The 16,983-nt window shown below is 44.1% G+C and overlaps 1 protein-coding gene across 1 annotated transcript in view; it reads right to left on the minus strand.

Annotated features, from left to right (window-relative positions):
• LOC122800245 (smoothelin-like) overlaps positions 1-16,983 on the minus strand; it is a gene marked incomplete in the record, with an annotated part of 1,328,624 nt that overhangs the window by 113,762 nt on the left and 1,197,879 nt on the right.

The raw sequence follows: 16,983 nt of genomic DNA on the forward strand, positions 1-16,983 counted from the left end.
CTGTACTTTCACAGGTAAACCATCTGTGAACCCAAATAGTCCTTTTAAGATGTGTAATAAATGTACTAGATGTACTGAGGCAAATACATTGCCCCTTAATCACCCCTTTCTTCATATGCCTAGGGTGTAAGCTATCTCTGTGCAGTTAGTGGTCAGAAACAAATCTGCCCTTTCGGCCCATTATTTCAGCCAAGAGAACCAAGACAGAAAACATTTCTTTATGGATGGATTATATACTTAACCCTATAGTGCAAAAAGTGAAGTCGTACCTTAGGGACTCCTGGCACCTTTTGGAAATTTTGAGGGACATTAACCTCACCCATGGTGATTTTTATTTTCTCTCTCTAGACGTTAAATCGCTGTATACATGTATCAACCAAGATGCTGGTATAGAATATCAGAGAGATTACCTTAATGAGTACACTGACTTTTCACACAGTAAAATAGAGACAGTTTGCAGACTTACGGGTATAGGTCTGGACAATAACTTTTTTGAGTTCAACCAAAGATATTGTAAGCAGACCTCAGGAGTGACCCCATCTTTTGCCAACCTTGTAATGGCCATGTGGGAGGAGAGATATTTGTATGCACATCCACAAAGGTCCCACATTATTTTATATCAAAGATTTATTGATGATTTGATATTTCTGTGGACTGGTGATGAGAATGAATTTGAGTCCTTCATTAGCGACTTATATCACACCAAAGACTTTTTGGAATTTTCTGTGGGAAGTTTTGGTAGGACCATTCATTTTTTGGATATACATTTGGCTTTTGATACATCCAGTAACACTTTTGCGAGTAAGATTTATAGGAAAGATGTTTTATCAACCAATATTTGCACAGAGATAGCTTACACACTAGGCATATGAAGAAAGGGGTGATTAAGGGGCAATTTATTCGGCTCAGTAGACTTACATCTGATGATGACACTTTTTTTCAAGAGGTCATCATGCTGACACATTTTTTTTTTTGAACAAAGAGGCTATGACCAGGCTTGGTTAACCAATATATACAAGGAAGTGTTTATTCTGAGACAAAATGCTGCCAAACCCATCATCGGGGGTTGGTGATATAAGAACAGGAAAAAGAAGAACAGCACAGTGTTTACTATTTCTTTCCCCATCCCCATTGTCAATGAAATGGCTGTCATCAAACACATAATTAAGGACAACTGGAAGGTTTTGATAGGGAATAGGGAACGTATACAGGTAGTAGGTGTAGAACCCAAGTTCACCTATAAGAAAATTAAGAACATCAAAAACATTTTGGAAAATGGTGGGGGGGGGGGGGCAAACTTCAGCACTGACGGATGTGAACAGTGTTTGCAGTACTTTCTCCTGTAGGAAGTGTAAACAATGTAAGTATATAAGCAATACATCTAGTACATTTATTACACATCTTAAAAGGACTATTTGGATCCACAGATGGTTCACCTGTGAGAGTACAAACATAGTTTACTTGGCAGTATGTGACTCGTGTCCTAGTTACTGCAGAAGAAAAACCATTAGATGTTTAAAGCGTAGACTATATGAGCACACACTTGCTATTAAGAAAAAGGACTTTACCAATGCTTTAGCTAGGCATGCTATTCACTGTGTCAACTTTAAAAAGTTCACGTTTTCAGTCATAGATTATGTTTGACAAGTGGATTACATAGGGAACACCAGTTTGATTTTAGAATGTAAAGAGTCACTGTGGCAGATCAGTTTGGTAGCAGACAGAGCCCCTGTTCTGAACAAATGTATTAATGTTGTTGTCTTTTGGCATTTTTCAGTTAGGGGTCGCCACAGCGGAACTCCAGTCCGCTAATGATTTGCAGTAGATTTTCACGAACGCTGAGGTGCCAGATCGATGTTCAACCTTCAGCAAAGGCACACCCCTTTTATGGATGCCTCTTTCGAACGCCCACCCAACCGCAGGGAGGACATGCAGACTCCACACAGAAGGCACTCCCCGCACTCCAGCAGAGAATCGAATGGGAGAAAGTACAGTTTTGTACCTATCATAAATATAGATGTCCGAGAGGTATGCATCTGCAGTCCTAACATATGGGTTGTCCTGCCTCAGGCAGCCCTTCGGTCGGCCGGATTCCAAAGTCTGGGTCTGGCCTCGGCTGATGTCGCACTTCACCCGACGTCATAGCTGCTGTGAATTGGGTATAAAGGCATCAGCCGACGCCATTTTCCTCAGTGTTTCTTGCCCCAGATGCCAGGTGCCCTCTAGGAAGGCTAAATTTGGATAAATGTAAATGATTCCAAACAGTAGAGAGCAAACAAAAATAAACATGTATATACATATATATACAAACAAATACACCATAATAGATTCCCCCAGCTAGCTACAAGATGGGCAAATACCCTAGGAGTACCACAGAGGGGAAGGAGGGTGGGTAATCCTGACTGCAGATGCATACCTCTCGGACATCTACATTTATGGTAGGTACAAAACTGTACTATGTCCTTCAAGGATGCATCTGCAGTCCTAACATATGGGTAGAATACCATAGCCAAACTGGGGGAGGAGGCACTAAGATGATTATGGTGTAGTTAAGATCCCTTGCAAAACAGCAGTTGCAAAACCTGCTCGGGATCTGGAGTATAAAGGTGGATTATAATGCTTGGCAAATGTATGCACGGAGCTCCAAGTAGCAGCTTCTAAAATGTCTTTGGTAGCCACTCCTCGTAAGAAAGCTGTAGTAGTGGCTGTAGCCCTTGTGGAGTGAGGTCTGATGTTTTTTGGAGTTGTCTTTCCATGAAAAGAGTAACAAAATCTAATGCAATTTCCTATCCATTTTGAGATTGTCTGTTTTGAAATTGCTTTTCCTTCCATTCCTGTTGCATATGCTACCAGAAGCTGGTCAGTTTTTCTGTTGTTCTTGGTTCTGTCCAGATAGTAGCGCAATTGTCTGTGCACATCCAAGGTATGTAGTAGTCTTTCCCCCCTGTTCTGTGGGTTGGGGAAGAATGTTGGTAGGTGGATTGCTTGGTTCAATGATACCCTGGAGACCACCTTTGGCATAAAAGTAGGGTTAGTTCTCAAGGACACTCTATCCTGATGGAAGATAAGGAAGGGCTGTACTGCCATTAATGCCTGTAATTCAGAAACCCTTCTTGCTGAAGTGATTGCAAGCAGGAAAGCAGTTTTCCAAGATAAGAACTGTAATTCTGCTGTTGCTGCTGGTTCAAGGGGAAGTGTTAACTTTTCCAGCACAAAGTTAAGGTCCCATGTAGGCAAAGGTGGCTTCCTTGGAGGCTTTACATTTTTAATTCCTCTCAGAAACTGCCTGAGTAGAGGATGAGAGAAGACTGGAGGATCCATGTTGTATTCTGCTGAAATTGCTGATGCATGAATCTTAATGGAGGAGTAAGACAGGCCATTGTGGAAAAGTTCTGCTAAATATTCCAGGATGTTAGCTATGTTTGCCAATGATACATTTTCTCCTTTTGCTGCACTCCAAATGAGGTATCTTTTCCATTTGGCTGAATTAGTCTTCCTTGTGGAGGGTCTGCGAGCCTCCAGGATAATGTCTTTAACCCTCTGAGATAAAACTGGGTTATTTTGTTTTATGTAATATTCCAAGCAGCTATTTGCAGTGTTTTCAAGTTTGGATGTAGGATCTTGAAGTTGTTCTGTGTTAGCAGTGAAGGAACTAGAGGTAGAGGCCATGCGTGTGTCTGAGACATACTCCTCAGTAGCGGGTACCAATGCTGCCTCGGCCAGTCTGGAGCTATCAGGATGATCTTTGGGTGATCTTCTTTGATCTTCAGTAGCACTTTGTGCATCAGAGGAAGAGGTGGGAATGCATATGCTGTCAGCTTTTCCCAACTGAAGGAGAGGGAGTCCACCTTCCAAGCAAGTGGGTGGTATGTCCTTGTGCAGAATTTCCTCAATTGGTGGTTGTGTGGGGATGCGAACAGGTCTATTTCTGGTAGTCCCCATTTCTTTGTAATGGATTTGAAGATGTCTGGATGCAGCATCCATTCGTGGGCATCCGTGGTAGTTCTGCTTAAGGTGTCTGCTAGTATATTTTCTTTTCCTGGCACAAATATGGCCTGGAGCTGAATGTTGAGTTTCAGGGCCACATTCCACAGGTCCATTGCCATCCGGCATAGAGGATATGAGTGTGTGCCTCCTTGTTTGTTGATATACCACATGACTGCGGTGTTGTCCGTCCTTATCAGCAAATGACCCTGTTGAAGAAACGGTCTGAATGTCTGAATTGCCTGTTTCACTGCCAGCATCTCTTTTTGATTTATGTGTAGGTTCAGCTGGTCTTGTGTCCATAGGCCTTGTATACACTTGTCCACCATGTGTGCCCCCCAACCGAGGTCTGAGGCGTCCGTGGTGATAGTCTGGCTTGGGTGATGCTTGTGGAAAGGCAGTCCTCTGTTCAACTGACAGGCCTGAGCTCACCACAGGAATTCTTGCTTCAGGCATGGAATTATTGGAATTTGGGTTTCTAGACTGTGCTTGTGTTGAGACCATAAATTCCTTAGGTACCATTGCAACTTCCTCATATGCAGTCTGGCATGTGGAATCAATATATATATAACAAATATGGCCTGGAGCTGAATGTTGAGTTTCAGGGCCACATTCCACAGGTCCATTGCCATCCGGCATAGAGGATATGAGTGTGTGCCTCCTTGTTTGTTGATATACCACATGACTGCGGTGTTGTCCGTCCTTATCAGCAAATGACCCTGTTGAAGAAACGGTCTGAATGTCTGAATTGCCTGTTTCACTGCCAGCATCTCTTTTTGATTTATGTGTAGGTTCAGCTGGTCTTGTGTCCATAGGCCTTGTATACACTTGTCCACCATGTGTGCCCCCCAACCGAGGTCTGAGGCGTCCGTGGTGATAGTCTGGCTTGGGTGATGCTTGTGGAAAGGCAGTCCTCTGTTCAACTGACAGGCCTGAGCTCACCACAGGAATTCTTGCTTCAGGCATGGAATTATTGGAATTTGGGTTTCTAGACTGTGCTTGTGTTGAGACCATAAATTCCTTAGGTACCATTGCAACTTCCTCATATGCAGTCTGGCATGTGGAATCAATATTATGCAGGATGCCATGTAACCCAGGGCTTGCAAGACTTTCCTTGCTGTAAGCTGGTTCTGTGTTGTTAATGCCATGAAATAGAATGGTAGTTGCTTTTGCTTTTCTGCTGTGAGAAATGCCATTTGATTTGAAGTGTCCAGTTCTGCACCCAAGAATGTTATCCTTTGGGATGGTACCAGCCTTGACTTTTTCATGTTGACTGTGTATCCCAGGGCTTGCAGTATTTGTATAACCTTTTCCAAATCTTTTGTTAATTTGGTCTTGTTATCCGCTTGTATTAGGCAGTCGTCCAGGTATGGATAAATCTGAATTCCCTGAAGTCTGAAATGAGCAATTACTGATGCCAGGCATTTCGTGAATACTCTGGGCGCAGTAGATAAGCCAAAGGGCAATGCTGAGAATTGATAATGCTCTGATCCTGCAAGAAATCTGAGGTATCTTCTGCAATCTGGTCATATAGGGACGTGCAGGTATGCCTCCTTGAGATCTAGAGTCACCAGCCAAGACTCCTTGCCCAGCATGGGAAGAAGTTGCTGTAGGGTCAGCATTTTGAATTTTGGAACAATGAGATATGTGTTCAGAGCGGACAGGTCGAGAATAGGTCTCCATTGGTTTTCTTTCCTTGGTACCAGGAAAAGTCTGGAGTAAAATCCTTGTCCTTGTTCCATAGACGGTACCTTTTCTATAGCTCTCATCCTTAGTAAGTGGTTGATTTGTTCTAGAGCGTTTGTTTTTTGGTTTGATGGTAGGTTTGGCATTCCTCTCTTTTTTGGTAGAGTATGGAAGTGAAACCTGTAGCCTTTGTCTATTGTCTGTAAAATCCATTTGTCTCCTGTAATGTAATGCCAGTTTACTGAAAATAAGGCTAGCTTTCTGCCTAAGGGTGCTTCCAGTTGTTCCCTGGTAGGCGGTATCACAGCCAAGTCATTGTGACTGTCCTGTGGAAGTGGTAATAGCTGGATCTGTGGCAGTACTTCTCTGGTTGTTAGGCTGCCACTGACGTCCCCTGTAGGCACCTCTGGATTGACCTCTGCCTCTTGGGCGCCTATTTCTGCCTCTCTGTGCTCTGGAGGTGTCTGGAAAGGACCAATTCTTCGAAGGCCAATTTCTACTAAACCTCGGAGGCTGGACCTGTAAGAAATCCTTGACTGTTTGGACAGATTTTGCTTTTTCTTCCACCTTCTTTAGCACTTGCTGTGCAGGGGAGCCAAACAAATTTGTTTCTCCATGGGAGCATCTAGGAGCTTTGACTTTACATGGTCTGGTAAGGATTGCTCTTTTAACCATGCATGCCTTCTGATCACTGTACCAGTCATAGCTGATCTAAAGGAAGCCTCCAGTGCATCATAGCCGCATTTTAAGGAATGATTACTGACCTGCTGAGTGTTATGTACCAAATCCTGAAGGGAATTACGGTCTATAGGTTCAGGAGAGGACAGTTTTTTATTTAGCTGATCTAACAAAAATTCCTGATACTGAATCATGTGGAATTGACAGTTTAAGGCCCTAGCCGAAAGAGTAGCAGAAGTATAAACTTTTTTACCCCATCTCTCTAATGCTCTAGATTCTCTTTCAGAGGGGAGGGGGTTTTTGGCAGAGGCAGTTGCTACAGCTTTGGGGCCCTGTGAAACAGTTTCAGGATCTGCAATAGGAGCCTTATACAAGTGAAAGTGTGTGTCCGGGACCCTGTAATATCTGTCGGGCTTAGCAGGGGCCGGGGGAAGAGTCAGGGGCAGTACAAGCATCATTAAATGCATCATCCACAACTGTTAGTACTGGAGGAATGGCTAAAGGCCTATGCTGTGGTAAATGTAAAAAGGTCCTTAGCCTTTTCCTTGAATCTGAAAAATCCTGGCCCTGCCATTAAAATTGCTCTCTCATAGCATGCAAGGTTTCCCCAAAAGAAAATTCCTCAGGAGGAGAGGCAGAAGGAATGGAGTCTTCTGCATCAGTGTCCTCATATGGAGAATAAGGGCCTTCTGGAGGATTTGAGTTTTCTGAATCATCCGAGGAATAATCTGTTGAAACTGGCTCAGGGGGCTCTGCTCTAGGCCTCTTCTCTGGAGGGGGATGAGAGGCCCTGTCAGGGTGAGGTTGGGATCCCCTGATCAAAGAAATGAGATCCTCTGCCAGGCTGAGCATTTGGGAACTAGAGGTAGGCCTGTGTGAGGGGTTTTAGCAGGCAAGGCCTTAGAAGATTAATCTGCTTTAGCCCTGGAAAAAGCCTTGATAGACATAGATGCAGGGGGCCTAGCAGCTCCACGTGCAGGAGTAGATATGTCTAAAGGAATAGTATCTGATAAATCCTGGGAACCTGCAACAGCAGGTGGAATTTCAGTAGCAGATTCAGCCATGCTGTGTGAGGCCTCGGCTATAGGAGGCATGCTTTCGGCTGAAGGAAGAACCGTGGACTCAGTTTCAGCCGAAACCGAGACACCCGCGGTTGGCTTAACCGTGGTTTCGGCCGAAACCGCGGACCGTGAGTGTCGGTCCTTTTCCTTACGCTTTTTAGCCAATTGTGAAGTCGGAGTCTCCGACGGCATTTTGTAAGCAAAAGCGGGGCCGAAAAACTCCTCAGCAAACTCCGACCGACGTCTAAGTGTCCGTCGGTTGAAGGAAGCACAGGCTAGACAAGCTGCTACGTCGTGGCCTGGGCCTAAGCAAGGAAGGCAGTAAGAGTGGAAATCCTTATGAGGTATTTGTTTCCCACAAGTTAAACAGTTATTTACTTTTTCTGACATCGGCTGAGGCAAGAAAGAGTCCCCAATGGGGTACTTAGCTTTTTAGAAGTCTTCGGTAGTAGTGATCTCTGGATCTGACCGACCGGCACTTGCGAACAGCTTCTGCTTCGGGCACCGCGCGGCAAGAAAGACTGAGGAAAATGGCGTCGGCTGATGCCTTTATACCCAATTCACAGCAGCTATGACGTCGGGTGAAGTGCGACATCAGCCGAGGCCAGACCCAGACTTTGGAATCCGGCCGACCGAAGGGCTGCCTGAGGCAGGACAACCCATATTGTTAGGACTGCAGATGCATCCTTGAAGGACATTCTCTTGCTATGAGGCAACAATGCTACCGCTGCACCACCGCAGATGTCAACGAATGTATTAGTTTGTGTCTTTCGACTTTTCCCGGTTAGGGGTCGCCACAGCGGAACTCCGGTCCGCTAATGATTGGCAGTAGAGTTTTACATGCTGGCTTGCCAGGCCTAATCCACAACCTTCAACAAAGGAACGCCCATTCACACATGTCGCCACACAGAAGACGCTCTAACTGAGAATCGAACGGGCAAAGTCTAACTGTGAGGCGACAACGCTACCGCAGCACCACCACTGCAACTGCTATTAAGTGTTATTTAGCACTAAAATAACATTCGAATCACACTAATATGACAATGTTTTTATATTAAGACATTTTTTATGAAGCTTTGACATTCTAAGCTGTTTGGAAAACAAGACAGTTTTTTATTTTTATGGTATGATTTTATACCTTTATTTTAAAGCATCATGAAAGTCATGTGATGTGTGATGCAACTTATAAGAGGTGTGTTTTGAGGTTAACTTTTTTCTGAAGAAGTTCATGAAGAATACATTTGAACGAAAGTACTAAAGAATTGTGTTCGCTCCTTCATTCCATCTACAGCTATTGGTTTGATTTTCATTTTCCAGCTTGTTGTGTGCTTATAAGTTTTTAAAGCTGTATATTTGTATGACTTAAATGTAACAGAAAACATTGCAACAACAATACTACAAAACAGCATGAACACAATGTTTAATCACAGGGTGTGAGCACAGGATTTAGAGAAAGGAAAAAAAGCAACAGGCAATGGAAGGCTTAGCAGAAGTAGTGAACTGATGAACAATAATGTAACTATACTTACAGGCACAAAACTAGCAAAATAAGTTAAAGCACACAGAAGGAAACAAGCAGCAGATAAAACACAGTATGACAGAAATAACAGCATGTTTAAGAAGTTTTAAATTGTTTTATCCAAAAATACTTTCTCCAAGCAGTTTCCACCCTCTACATAGAGCTCTTAGTCACATTCTCAGTTTACAAGACAGTAGCCTGTCCTACTTTCCTAGTTCTATTCCCTGCCTCAGTTGTTTCCCACTCTGAAAACTAGAGTCAGTCCCCACAACAGCAAGAACATGCTTTTAACACTGAAGGTAAGCAAAGGACGGTGACTATTATTTCAGTAATCAACTCATTTTTCTGTCATTCCACCAGCAAAAGTACAGTTTTGTACCTACCATAAATGTAGATGTTCGAGTGTACTCACTGTTGCAGTCATTACAATTGGGTTATCCTGCTGGCAGGCTACCCGCAGTCGGCCTGAGTTCCAAAGTATAGGTCTGACGTCGGTCGCTGTTGCCTCTTCCCTGATGTCAGTGCGCCAGGGGTATAAAAGATGCAGCCGACGCCATTTTCTTCAGTTTCTTTTGACCCAGATGTCAGGTGCCCCAAAACCGGTAGGCTAATTTATGCCAATAAGAATGCATGCACATAAAACAACTTTTCCTTCATCTACAAGCAAATACACCACATAGGTTGTATATGATAGAGAAGTACAGATAAATCCCAGCAAAGAAAAAGGGGGCATGAAGGGAGGGTAACCTGGACTGCAACAGTGAATACACTCTAACATCTAGATTTATGGTAGGTACACAACTGTACTATGTTCATCGTGTTTCACTGTTGCAGTCATTACAATTGGGTTGAATCCCAAAGCTAAGGTTGGGAGGCTGGAGCTAAATAGAATTAGGAGAGGCTGTAAGGCCCTGCAGAACTGCAGTGGCAAAGCCTGCCCTGGATTTAGAGTAGAGAGGTAAGTGATAGTGCTTTGTAAAGGTATGCACTGAACTCCAGGTTGCAGCCTCTAAGATGTCTTTGGTTGGTACTCCCCTGAGAAAGGTTGCTGAAGTGGCTGCTGCTCTGGTTGAGTGTGGCCTAATGTCCTCAGGCACTGATTTGCCATGCTGTGACTAGCTGAAATGAATGCAGTGGCCTATCCACTTTGAAATAGTCTGTTTAGAGATAGGCTTTCCTTGTAATGCTGCAGCATATGCCACTAGGAGTTGATCAGTCTTTCTGAAAGCTTTAGTTCTGTCCAAGTAGAAGCATAGCTGTCTGTGAATGTCCAAGGAATGCAGAATTCTCTCACCCTTATTCTGTGGGTTTGGATAAAAAGTAGGCAAATGAATTGTTTGGTTAAGGGCCACACTGGACACTAACTTAGGCATAAATGTAGGGTTTGTCCTCAGCGAAACCCTGTCTGGAAGGAAAATGATAAAAGGTTCCACAGACATGAGTGCCTGTAACTCTGAGACTCTTCTAGTGGAGGTTATTGCTGGGAGCAGAGCTGTTTTCCACGATAAAAATTTTATGTCAGCTGCAGAGGCTGGCTTAAACGGAGGTAGTGTGAGTTTTTCCAAGACATAGTTGAGGTCCCATGCAGGTAGTGGTGCTGGTGCTCTTCTTGGAGGTCTTATGTTTTTGGCCCCTCTGAGGTACTGCCTTAGTAAGGGGTGTGAAAAAATTGGTGGTTCTGTATTGTAATGAGGTGAAATGGCAGAAGCATGAATTTTAATTGATGAAAAAGAAAAGCCTTTATCCAGCATCTCAGTTAAGTATTGAAAATCTGAGGAATGTTTGGAACAATCATGTCAATACCTTGTGCTTGGTTCCAAGCACAAAATCTCTTCCATTTGTCTGCATAAGATTTTCTGGTGCTAGGCCTCCTGGCCTCCAAAATAACATCCATCACTGCTTTAGAGAGAGGTGTGTATTGAGAGGCTATATTATCTGCCATGCCGCCACGTTTAAGGTTTTGAGTTGGCTGTGCAGTATCTGACTGTCTTGTTGGGTCAATAAGTGAGGCATTTGAGGTAATGTCCAGGCTGAGCAGTGAGACAAGCTCTTTAGGATTGGGTACCAGTGCTGGCGGGGCCAGTCTGGGGCAATCAGTATCATTTTTGGTTTCTCTTGTCTGACCTAGAGGAGTACTTTGGGGAGGAAAGGCATATACTGTTAGATTTTTCCAACAGAAAGAGAGTGCATCCACTTTCCATGCTTGCTTGTGATAAGTCCTTGTGCTGAATCTTTGTAGTTGTTAGTTGTGAGGGGAGGCAAATAGGTCTATGTCCGGACATCCCCAGGTCCTTGTTATCATGCTGAAGACTTGTGGATCCAATTTCCACTCGTGGGGAACCATGAGGTTTCTGCTTAGTTCATCTCCCAGAGTATTTTTCCTTCCTGGGAGGAATTGTGCTTGCAGATGTACTTGGTAAGTCAATGCTGTGTGCCACAAGTTCATGGCTAGCCTGCAGAGGGGGTAGGAGTGTGTGCCTCCCTGCTTGTTTATGTACCACATGACTGTAGTATTGTCCATCCTTATTTGTAGTTGTCCTGGGTGAAGTTGATCCTTGAAGGCTGTTGGGGCATTCTGAACAGCTAGCATCTCTTTTTGATTGATATGTAGATGCATTTGACTTGCAGACCATGTGCCCTGAATACATCTTCCTGCCACATGGGCCTCCCAGGCATAATCTGATGCATCTGTTGTCAAAGTCTGCCTGGCTGTGGGTAAGGTGAATGGCTGTCCCGTGTTGTGGTGACAGGCTTTTGCCCACCATCGAAACTCCTGTTGCATGCAGGGAATGAGGGTAATTACTGTTTTTAGGCTGTGGCAAATTTGAGTCCAAACGCTGTTTAGATACCATTGAAGTTTCCTCATATGCAGTCTTGCATATGGAATTAGCAGAATGCAGGATGTCATGAAACCCAAGGCCAGCAGAATTTTTCTTGCAGATAACTGGGTGTTTGTTGCCAACATTTTGAAATAAGTAGTCGTTTGTCTGGCATGAGATAAGCCATCTGGGCAGTTGTATTTAAGCTTGCACCCAGGAATATTATCTCTTGAGAGGGTACGAGTTTTGATTTTTTTTTGTTTACTGTGTACCCTAGACTTGCCAGTAATCTTTTTACAAACGCCAGATGCTGTAGTAGAATGGCCTTGTTCTCCGCCTGAATAAGGCAGTCGTCCAAGTAAGGACATATTTGCATTCCTCTTTGTCTGCAAAATGCAATTACTGGTGCGAGGCACTTTGTGAAGACCCTGGGCGCAGTAGATAAGCCAAAGGGCAGTGCAGAGAATTGGTAGTACATTGAACCAGCTTTGAATCTGAGGTATTTTCTGCATATTTGTCTGATTGGGACATGCAGGTATGCCTCTTTTAGATCTAAAGTGACAAGCCAAGCCTTCTTGCTAAACATGGGCAGAAGCTGCTATACAGTCAACATCTTGAATTTTGGAATATCCAGGTATGTGTTTAGAATAGATAGGTCCAGTATAGGTCTCCAGGCTTTGTCTTTTCTGGGGACCAAGAACAGTCTTGAATAGAATCCTTGACCCTGCTTTTGTTTTGGTACTTGTTGAATGGCCCTCATGTCCATGAGGGATGAAACTTGTTTTTGTGCCTCTGCCCACTGATTGTGTGGCAGATCTGGCATACCGTGTTGCCTTGGCAGGGTGTGAAAGTGGAACCTGTAGCCTTGTGTAACTATATTTAGAACCCATTTGTCCTGGGTGATCATGCGCCAATTTTGTGAAAAAAGTGCTAGTTTTCCTCCCAAAGGGGCTGCCAAAAGATAAGTGCTTGGCGCTGGAAGTGGGAAGCCATTGAGACTGTTTTCTGTATGGCTGTGATTTTTCCTCTCCGCTTTTGGAGGTAGAAGCACCCCATTGTTTAGGCCTGTATGAGCCTTGGGGCTGTGATCTGCCTCTGGGGCATCTGTATCTGCCCCTTTGTGGTCTATCTGACACTGGAAAGGACCAATTTTTTTGATGGTCAGTTCCTGCTAAATCTGGGAGGTTGTACCTGCAAGAAATCCTTAACTGTCTGCATAGATTTAGCTTTGTCCTCCAATTTCTTCAACACCTCTTCTGCTTTAGAACCAAACAAAGTATCATGCTGTAAAGGAGCATCTAATAGTTTTGCTTTAACATGATCCGGCAAATTCTGTTCTTTTAACCAAGCATGCCTCCTAATGACAGAACCTGTAACAGCGGCCCTGCAGAAGGCCTCAAGAGAATCAAAACCACATTGCAAAGTATGCCTTCCAACTTGTTCAGCTGGATGCAATAAATCCTGCATGTCTTTATTGTCTGCACATTCTGTACTTGCTGGCATTTTCTGTTTAAGCAAGGATATAAGATATTGCTGATACTAAAGCATATGAAATTGGCAATTTAAGGCTCTTACAGCCAAGGTAGCAGAGGTATAAATCTTTTTGCCCCATCTGTCTAGGGCTCTAGAATCCCTATCAGAGGGGGTAGGGTTTTTTGCAGTAGAAGCCTTGACCCCTTTGGGACCCTGACAGATGGTTTCAGGGTCTGCTGCAGGGTTCTTATAGATAAATTTATGTGAATCAGGAACCCTGTAGTATCTGTCTGGCTTAACAGGTGCTGGTGGTAAAGAGTCTGGAGAAAAACTGGACTCTGAAAATACATCTACAATGTCTAAAACAGGCAGAATAGCCAGGGGCCTGTGCTGGGGCAATAAAAGGAGATCTCTGAGCCTTTTCTTGGATTCTGAGTAATCTTGGCTCTCCCAGTGGCAATGTTCCCTCACAGTATGCAGTGTCTCCCCAAAAGAATAATCCTCAGGAGGAGAGGCTGAAGGAATATATTCTTCAGCATCAGAATCCTCATAGGGAGGAATATAGTAATCTTGTTCAGAGGAGGAATCAGAGGAAATGGAAACCTGGTCTGAAGATTCATATTCTAACTCTTGCCTAGGCCTCTTTTCAAGAGGGGGATGGGAACCCCTGATCAAAGTAATAAGGTCTTCGGACATTTTAAGCATCTGTTTTTTAGGCATGGAGGCCTGTCCAGGTGAATGCTGCACTTGTTTCTTTGTCTTTAGAGCTGCTTTAGTCTTTGCCTTTATAGCTGGAGTAGGTTTTGCATATAACTGTGTAGGCCTGAAAACACCCACAGAAGCTGATGCCTGCTCAGCGGCTCCGGACCCATCTGACTGAATGATTTCCGAGTGTCCAATACCTGGAGTTTCCAGAGGCCCAGTCGGCTCCACGTGGGAGTCGGAAGCGGCCTGTGGCTCTGAGGTAGCAGGCGTCAGGGGCTGCGAAAGCGGCAAACTGAGAACTGACGACAGGCCTAGAAGAAGCCTCGTCGTCGGCTTTGGATTTCAAATGCCTGTCCTTTTCTTTTTCTTTTCGTTTTTTTGTAAACTCCGGTAGTCGGCTGATCCGACGGCATTATATAATTAAATCTTCTGCCAAAGTAATGAAATGCAAAATCGTACCGACGCTTAATAGTGCGTTGGTTAAATCTGGCACAAAACTGACAACTAGCAACATTATGTTCAGGGCCTAGGCAAGGAATACAGTAAGAATGAAAATCCTTATGAGGTATTTGCTTCCCACAAGAAATACAGTTATTAACTTTTTCTGACATCGATCTGGAGCAAGAAAAAAGTTTCCCCAACGGGGTACTTATCTTTAATGAAGACTTCGGATCTGAAATTAGAATTTGAAAACTTCAGGAGTCGGCCGACAGGCACTTGCGAACTGCTTTTGCTTCAGGCACCGCGCGGCAAGAAAGACTGAAGAAAATGGCGTCGGCTGCATCTTTTATAACCCTGGCGCACTGACGTCAGGGAAGAGGCAACAGTAACCGACTCCGGACCTAGACTTTGGAACTCAGGCCGACTGTGGGTAGCCTGCCAGCAGGATAACCCAATTGTAATGACTGCAACAGTGAAAAACGATGAACATTTGCAAAGCCGATTACTGTTAAATACAGAAAACATCTGTCTCCAGTGGTATTACTCCTCCATATCTTAAAGGCATAATAAATGGTGGAGTAACATTACTAAAGTACAGTTTTGTACCTACCATAAATGTAGATGTCCAATAGGTATGCATCTGCAGTCCTAACATATGGGTTGTCCTGCCTCAGGCAGCCCTTCGGTCGGCCGGATTCCAAAGTCTGGGTCTGGCCTCGGCTGATGTCGCACTTCACCCGACGTCATAGCTGCTGGGGTATAAAGGCATCAGCCGACGCCATTTTCCTCAGTGTTTCTTGCCCCAGATGCCAGGTGCCCTCTAGGAAGGCTAAATTTGGATAAATGCAAATAATTCCAAACAGTAGAAAGCAAAATATATATATATATATATACATATATACATACAAACAAATACACCATAATAGATTCCCCCAGCTAGCTAAAAGAGGGGTAAGTACCCTAGGAATACCACAGAGGGGAAGGAGGGTGGGTAATTCTGACTGCAGATGCATACCTATCGGACATCTACATTTATGGTAGGTACAAAACTGTACTATGTCCTTCAAGGATGCATCTGCAGTCCTAACATATGGGTAGAATACCATAGCCAAACTGGGGGAGGAGGCACTAAGATAAAGATGGTGTAGTTAAGATCCCTTGCAAAACAGCAGTTGCAAAACCTGCTCGGGATCTGGAGTATAAAGGAAGATTATAATGCTTGGCAAATGTATGCACGGAGCTCCAAGTAGCAGCTTCTAAAATGTCTTTGGTAGCCACTCCTCGTAGGAAAGCTGTAGTGGTGGCTGTAGCTCTTGTGGAGTGAGGCCTGATATTTTCAGGAGTTGTCTTTCCATGAAAAGGGTAGCAAAATCTAATGCAATTTCCTATCCATTTTGAGATTGTCTGTTTTGAAATTGCTTTTCCTTGCACTCCTGTTGCATATGCTACCAGAAGCTGGTCAGTTTTTCTGTTGGTCTTAGTTCTGTCCAGATAGTAGCGTAATTGTCTGTGCACATCCAAGGTATGTAGTAGTCTTTCCCCCCTGTTCTGTGGGTTGGGGAAGAATGTAGGTAAATGAATCGCTTGGCTCAATGATACCCTGGAGACCACTTTTGGCATAAAAGTAGGATTAGTTCTCAGAGACACTCTATCCTGATGGAAGATAAGGAAAGACTGTACTGCCATTAATGCCTGTAACTCAGATACCCTTCTTGCTGAAGTGATTGCTAGCAGGAAAGCAGTTTTCCAAGATAAGAACTGTAAGTCTGCTGTTGCTGCTGGTTCAAAAGGGGGAAGTGTTAACTTTTCCAGCACAAAGTTGAGATCCCATGTAGGTAAAGGTGGTTTCCTTGGAGGCTTTACATTTTTGATTCCTCTCAAGAACTGCCTGAGTAGAGGATGAGAGAAGACAGGAGGATCCATGTTGTACTCTGCTGAAATTGCTGATGCATGATTCTTAATGGAGGAGTAGGACAGGCCATTGTGGAACAGTTCTGCTAAGTATTCCAGGATGTGCGCTATGTTTGCCAATGAGACATTTTCTCCCTTTGCTGCACTCCAAATGAGGTATCTTTTCCATTTGGCTGAATAAGTTTTCCTTGTGGAGGGTCTGCGTGCCTCCAGGATAATGTCCTTAACCCTCTGAGATAAATCTGGTTTATTTTGTTTTATGCAATATTCCAAGCAACTAGCTGCAGTGTTTTCAAGTTTGGATGCAGGGTCTTGTAGTTGTTCTGTGTTAGAAGTAAGGGACATAGAGGTAGAGGCCATGAGTGTGTCCGAGACATGCTTCTCAGTAGCGGGTACCAATGTTGCCTTGGCCAGTCTGGAGCTATCAGGATTACCCTTGGCTGTTCCTCTCTGATCTTCAGTAGGACTTTGTACATCAAAGGAAGAGGTGGAAATGCATATGCTGTCAGGTTTTTCCAGCTGAAGGAAAGGGAGTCCACCCTCCAGGCAAGTGGGTGGTATGCTCTTGTGCAGAATTTCTTCAATTGGTGGTTGTGTGGGGAGGCGAACAGGTCTATCTCTGGCATCCCCCATTTCTTTGTTATGGTTTTGAAGATATCTGGATGCAGCATCCATTCGTGAGCATCCGTGGTAGTTCTGCTTAAGG

This window comes from Protopterus annectens, chromosome 4.part0 (assembly GCF_019279795.1).
Source record: "Protopterus annectens isolate FY-2018-M chromosome 4.part0, PAN1.0, whole genome shotgun sequence".
In the NCBI taxonomy this organism is placed as follows: Eukaryota; Metazoa; Chordata; order Ceratodontiformes; family Protopteridae; genus Protopterus; species Protopterus annectens.